Source organism: Penaeus monodon, chromosome 38 (genome assembly GCF_015228065.2).
Source record: "Penaeus monodon isolate SGIC_2016 chromosome 38, NSTDA_Pmon_1, whole genome shotgun sequence".
Taxonomy (NCBI): domain Eukaryota; kingdom Metazoa; phylum Arthropoda; class Malacostraca; order Decapoda; family Penaeidae; genus Penaeus; species Penaeus monodon.
In genome coordinates, this window is record NC_051423.1 from 8,981,335 (window position 1) to 8,988,834 (window position 7,500).

A 7,500-nucleotide genomic window follows, 5' to 3' on the forward strand; every position below is an offset into this window, starting at 1 on the left:
AAGAATACACAACGAGCGAAATAAGAAAAGAAAAAGAAAGGAAGACGTAGAAGAGAGAGACAAACCAACACAGAAACTGAATGAAACAAAACCACCCCAAACGGCGCGACTCGCCCAGGTGGTCCAGTGCCCGCCCGACCGACAGCCTCTCCGGAGCCACCTTTTCCAAAGCGCTTTTCTCAAGGTCGCCGCCACGCACGCACATTCTTCGCGGGCGCCTGGCATTCCTCCCATTCTCTCTCTCTCTCTCTCTCTCTCTCTCTCTCTCTCTCTCTCTCTCTCTCTCTCTCTCTCTCTCTTTATCTATCTTTATCTATCTTTATCTATCTTTATCTATCTCTATCTATCTCTATCTATCTCTATCTATCTCTATCTATCTCTATCTATCTCTCTGTCTACCAGTCTTGGTATATATGAAAGTCAAAGCCCTCTCTCTCTCTCTCTCTCTCTCTCTCTCTCTCTCTCTCTCTCTCTCTCTCTCTCTCTCTCTCTCTCTCTCTCTCTCTCTCTCTCTCATCTCCACATGGCCAAGCTGAGATTCTTTCGCATTACGCCATTCTATTGTTTCTGGTTGTTTTTGTTTGTCTGTTTTTGTGCATCTGTTGCTCGTTGGTGTATTTTCAGTTTGCATTTCTTTTTTCTATTTATTTTACTTTCTGTCCCTTTGTTTCGTCATTCTGTCATTTTGTTTTGTATTTTGTATTTGTTCTTGTTGATGTTCATTCGATTTGTTCCAACTTCCTTTTTGACCTTACCCCCCCTTTTTTTCTACAACCCCCTTCCTCCCCTTTCCCTACATATCCTCCCCCTCTCCCCCCTCTTCCACGATGCCAGTTCGTCATTATTTCATCGTGAACCGTAAGTGTGCAAGTCCTTCACCCCCACCCCCCACCCCCCAACCGTCACGTGTCACTGTGACGTCACCATGCGTCACCACTATCACCCTCACTATGCTGGTTCATCATCCCGTCACGAGAGAGTGTGCAGGAAACCCCTAGTGAAGCCCTCTCCCCTCCTACCATGTCTCCTCCCCCCTACCATGTATCCTCCCCCCTCCAACATGTATTCTCTCTCCCCCTCCCCCTCCCCAACCCCCTCTATGCAGCAAACCTCTCATTCCTCATGCGTGTTGAGGCGACTGCGAGGTTGCAGCTGCGTTTTGCTGTCTGACACTAGTTGTTTTCTTTAATAAGGAAAAAAAAAACAGAAGCCAAATAATAAGGAATTTTTTTATTATTATTATTATTTGTCTTCTGTTTGAATTATTTTTATTTCTTTTTGTTATTGTTATATCTTTTTCTGCTTTTTTCTTCGTCCTATTATTATTTTCTTCTTCTCCTTATTATTTGTCATCTACTTTGCTCTGTTTCCCTTCTCTTTATTATTTGTTCTCTGCTTTTTCTTTTCTACTTTTTTCCTTTTTCCTACCTGACTTCTTTAGCTTTATCCATTTCTTCATTCGTTTATCTATTTCCTCCTCCCTTTCCTCCCTTCTTTTGTATTCCTCGTTTTCTTTTCTCCCTTCAGCTTTTTGGACTTTCTTACCTTATTTCTTTCGGTCGCCCTCATCTTTTCTTTCTCCTTCCCTTTCAGGTCTTCCTCTTCTCATTCTTATTCATTTTTATCCTCCTTATTTTTAAAGAAATCCAGTTAATCTCCTTTTCGTTTTTTCTTCTCCTCCTCCTCCTCCTCCTTTTCCTTCCTCCGTCGTTCCTTCTCCTACCACCCCCCCCCCTTCCTTTCATTTTAACCACTTCCCTAATCCCGTCCTCACAAGAATAAAAACAAAAGTGACCAACAATGCATCATTATCATAAAAGATCCTCACGATAACACCAAGATAACACGAGGTAGCCAGTTAGTCCATTTCCATGACACTACACGAACCTGCGCCTCCGAGTCTCAACACAGCTGCAACTCCAACATACCTGAGAATAAAGAGAAACCATATAAATGCATGGTAATGATGAACTGCATACACATATCGAGAATATAAATTAGAAAAGATATGTATATTGCTGGTAAATAATCATATAAATGCATGGTAATGATGAACTGCATATACATATCGAGAATGTAAATTAGAAAAGATATATATTTCGGGTAAATAAATCCACTGTGCAAGCGGGAAGGCTCAAATCCAAAATCATTTCGAAAATAAAATCGGTTTTGTGCATGTGTTCTTTTTTCTGGCATGTAACACTACATGCCAGAAAATATATATTATACAACACGAAAAAAACGCAAATAACATCTAAATATCACAGAATGACAGCAGAAATCATGAATTCTCAACAAGCCATGTCTGCATCTTAGGTTATCGTCGTCCTCTTCGTCCTCATCATCACGTTCCTTCTCTATTTCCCTTCTAAGCGCTACTTGTCCATCTCCCATTCTCCTCCTTCACCATCACCATCTTTTCTTCCTTTTCTCTCTTCTCCCTCCATCACCATCACTCCCTACCCTTCTCACCTTCTCCCTTCACCATCAATCCCGCTACTTTTCGCCAGCACCATCACTCCCTCCCATTCTCTCCTCCACTTCCTCCCCACACCATCACCCCCCGTTTCCTCCCCACACCATCACCCCCCGTTTCCTCCCCACACCATCACCTCCCCCTCCTTTCCTCCCCACACCACCCCCTCCCCTCCCCCCCTTCCCAAAACAAGGTCCGAGTGTCCAGCGCGTCAACTCCGCGGCGTCAGGGACTGTGAGGAGCACCATGTAAGGAAAAACTGGTGGTCTGAGCGCTACCATATCTAGCTTACTACCTCCTTACCCCCACCATCCCCCATCCCCACTTCCCCCGCGCCTTATACTGCCCCTTCCCCATATTGAGCTCATAATGGGTCCCCACCCCTCTACCTTCTTTGTCTGTCTATCTGTCTGTCTCTGCTTCCTCCTTCATTCCTCCCTTCGTTCGTTCGTTCGCTCCTTCTTCCTCCTTTCCTGCCTTCCTTCCTCCCTCTCCTTCTATAAGTCTCTGCCTCCCCATCTCACTCTCCCTCTCTCTTTCTTTCACTCCCTTCCTCCCTCCTTCTCTCTCCCCCGTCCCTCCTCCCTCCTTCTCTCTCTCTCTCCCACTCCCTCCCCCCTCCTTCTCTCTCTCTCTCTCCCACTCCCTCCTCCCTCCTTCTTTCTCTCTCTCTCCCTCCCTCCCTCTCATCTTTTCTCCCCCCTCCCTCCCTCTCTCCCTAAGGATACGACTCCTCTCTGCAGGGCCTTCTCAGAAAAGGGCGGAGTGACCCTAAGCACCGAAGGGGGGGGGTCAGGGGGAGAAGGGGGGGGGGCGTATCTACAAGCCCTCCTCCACATGCTACGAGCACCGTCACCCGGAACCTCCAGTCTTGTAGCATGATAGTCGTTTTTCTATACCCTTTTTTATAATTTTCGTATATAATTTGAGAAAAAGGAGAAAAGCAGATGAAAAGGTAATCTAACCATGGACATAGAGAAGTAGATGAATAAATAAATAATGTGAATACATAAATACGGCAAATGAAGTGAATAAATGTTAGCAAGATTCTAATAACACATGAAACGGAAAACGAAAAAAATTCCCACCTCTTTAAGTTCCATCAACCTCCACCATCTCCATTTCAAAAAAGCTCCACCAAACTCACCCACCTTCCCTAGCAACATCCTCATCCACCACCTCATCCACTTTCACCAACCCCACCCACCTCCACCAACTTTATCCACCTTTAACACCCGTCAGCTTCCACCAACCTCATCCGCTTCCACCAATTTCATTCATTTCATTTCCGTGTATCTTCACTCCTTCCACCCTTACAAGCCTCATCCACCTCCACCACCACCCCTCCCCCACTTCCATCTCCACCACTTCTCCTCCAGCTCCACCACCCACCGTCCACCGTTCACCTCCACCATCCTTCCTCCACCAACCTCATCAACCATCACCACCAACCCTCCCCCACCCCCACCCTTCCCCCACCCCTCCCCCACTTCCACCGACCTCATCAACCTCCATCACCCCAGCTAATTACCGCAATGAAAGCAAGAGGAAACGTGTCTCAGTGGCCCTCCTCGCGCCTAATGATGCTCGCGGCGCTCGCTTCATCACCATCTCTGAAGCAACACTCGCGCACCATAGCTGTCGAGGCTTCTTCGTCACCACGCCCACCATCAGCGGGAAAGGCGGCGGTCGGACTCCCTCAGGGCTTTGGATGCTGGGGCCGGGTTTCTGCAGGAGGCGTGGTGATGGTGGTGGTGATGGTGGTGACGATAATGAAAATGACGATAGTGATGATGATTGATGATGATGATGATAATGATGATAATTATAAAGATAATGATGGCGATGCCGATAATTATAATTATAATGATGATGGTGATGGTAGTGATGATGATTTTTTTTTTTTTTTTTTTTACGGTAGGTTCATGTTTCAGCCGACGTGGTCACAGCATGATACTTAATTGTAGTTTTCACACACACAGACCCACAGGCAACAAGACCGCCTCAGCTAGCCACCTGCCGGACGCCCGACCTCACCCATCTGCCATATAAGGGAAAAGGGCAGGTGGGCACGGGAGTACGATGCAGATGAGTATGAGACAGATGGGTACAAGGGATGTGGGTATCAGGCAAGTGGGCACAGATGGTGAGCACTAAGGACGCGGAACAGGTGGGTTTCAGGCAGGTGGGCAAAGGGTGGGCAAAGGGTGGGCACTAGACAGATGGCCACGGGACAGGTGGGTACTAGGCATCTAGGTTTTAGGCAGGTAGGCAAAAGGTGGGCACAGATGAGAACGAGATATATGGGCACAAGGCAGGTGGGTTTTAGGCAGGTGGGCACTAGGCAGATGATCATGGGACAGGTGGTAAAAGACAGCTGGGTTTTAGACAGGTGGGCAAAGGGTGGGCGCTAGACAGGTGAGCACTAGACAGATGGCCACGGTACAGGTGGTTATCAGACAGCTGGGCCTTATACAAGGTGGGCAATGAGCGGGTGGACACTCGGCAGGTGGGCATCGGACAGGTGGGCATCGGACAGGTGGGCAGGCGAAGACCCCCCAAAAAATACTCCATCAACAGCTGCTCGATACATCACGCGAGAGGCGGACCATCAAAACAGACAATTAATATCCAAAAGTGGCTGCCAACACGAAACCCAATCAACTGCGGTTTCTAAACGTAGGAAACAGAACAGAAACGATTCTTATACATTCTTATGTTAAAGCATTAGGCAACGAGTAGTATTCTTAAGAATTCAGTAACGATTCATTAAAACTATGGTACACGAAATATAATATATATATATATATATATATATATATATATATATATATATATATATATAAACAACAACTTAAAACCAAACAAGCAAAACAAAAACAATTAATCCCCAACAAACGCGAACATGCAAGTGCTTGACTCTGAGGGTGAGGGTGGGGGTGAGGGTGAGGGTGAGGGTGGGGGTGGGGGTGGGAGAGGGGGGGTGAGATGGGCGTGGTGGGCGTGGCAGCACGCATGAATGATCGCCAGCGAGTGCCAAGCATAAAACTGTATTCGTGCCTTTGACGGATGCCCAAAATATCAACAACATGCTCTGTTCTAGCCTGTTCTCCCCCGTTCTCCTCTTGTTCCTCCATCTGTTCTTATTAATATACTGTTCTCTTCTTCCTCCCAATACCCTTTTTCAATCCGTTTATTTATTTGTTTGTTTGTGTGCTACCACCTATCTCCCATACCCCCCCCCTCCCCTTTAAACCCTCAATATCACCGCAGTAAACAAACCCTGTAAGTGGCATTCACATGAACTTTGACCCTTGTCTTATTTTCTTCCTTACCACTCCTACTATAATCATCGGTGACGCTTATTCTTCTTATTCTCAACAAAAAAGAGTCGATAGTTAATTAATCGAACTACCGAACTCCACACAACTCTTCCCCAATAGTTGGACGAGTGATTCCAAGTAAAACAATGTAAAACAAACAGATAACTGAATGAAAAGAAAGGAGAAAAGACATGAATGCATAAGCACACACGTTTACACACACACATATCAAAATAACACTAATAATAATAATAATAATAATAATAATAATAATAATAATAATAAATATAATAATAATACCGATAATACATATATACACTAAATAAAAATAATAATAACAATAATAATAGCAACAACAATGTTAAATCTAACAACACTAATAATAATCACAATGATGAACAAGAACGGTGATTATAACAACTATAATGATAATCTCCTCCCACGCCCACTCCTTCCGGAAGCCTCGCCCACCGCCCAAGAGAGCGAGGCACCGCGACCGTCCGGCGGGAACCCCCTTCCCCCTGCCCTTTCCTCCCCCTGGAAACCCCTCCCCCCTACAGGGTTCGAAGCCATAACGATTGACTTGCAAAACAGAATCCGCTCAGCAGTCCCGCCAGCAGCGCAAACAACAGCCCAACTTTCTCCTAAGTTTACCTTTTTTCCTTACCCGAATATAGTACCAATGTGCGTGACTTTTTTTTAACGATATCTCCCCTTGTCAGTATTTCATCGTTCGTTTCTGTAACATACCGAAGTTGACTAAAATAATCATTCTTTTCACTCGAGCCGTCCGAAGTTCTCGTGGCTTCATTTAAACGAATGTACACGCACACGCATACCTAGACTATTCGCACGACAGTATTGAAATGTGTATTCCCTCTTAATATAATAGCTTCTTTAATTCCAAGAATAAGTTTATGTATATTCGACTATCTGACTATCGTAATTAATACCTATGGAATACACTACAACAAATTTTCACTTCGATTACAGACAATCAGACAGACATACACACAAAAGAAAAAAATATATATGACAAAACCGCCTAAGTACGAGATCCTATTAGCCTTTGGAGCTCAGGACACAGTACCTGAAGACCCGTAGTCCCCGGTTCCAGACCATCCTAAATCCCGGGCCCATTTCCAAGGCACAAAATCCAGCCCCATGTTCCAGGTCCTGAATTTTAGATCCTAATTCCCAGGACTATATCCAAGACACAAAATCCAATACTAGGTTCCAGTTCCCGAATTCCAGACCCTAAGTCCAAGGCGCAAAATCTAGTTCCAGGTTCCAGGTCTCATGTTCCGAAGCCTAGATCCCCGAAGCTTTGACCTTCGTCCTGGGAACAAAACACAGGTCCCAGGTCCCGAATCTCCCTGTCTAAGGTCCCGAAGACGGACAAACGACCCGCCGGAGGGAAGAGTCGTTAGGGACTGTTATGACTGGCAGCACATTACTAAGTACAAACAGGCTTCACAGGCAGGGTTAATGGTCCGTGCCTGACAGGTTGTCGTTTGTTCGTCCCTATCCCTATCTCCCTCTCCCTCTCCCTCTCCCTCTCCCTCTCCCTCTCCCTCTCCCTCTCCCCCCTCCTCTTCTTGAAGACGCCATCCGGAAAAATGATATAGAGAGAAAAATGATGGAAAGGCCTAAAGTCGGGCCGAGACCCACCACTGGTAGGTTTTCGCATTCAGCTCCCTT

General features: G+C 45.9%; 1 protein-coding gene across 1 annotated transcript in view; it reads right to left on the reverse strand.

Moving 5' to 3' along the window:
• Nucleotides 1-1,314: 1,314 nt before the first annotated feature.
• LOC119596588 (DISP complex protein LRCH3-like) overlaps nt 1,315-7,500 on the reverse strand; it is a 72,474-nt gene continuing 66,288 nt past the window's right edge. The window contains exon 2 of the transcript XR_005230771.1: nt 1,315-1,928. The gene's annotated coding sequence lies outside the window, so the exon portion shown is untranslated. The remainder of the gene's footprint in view (nt 1,929-7,500) is intronic.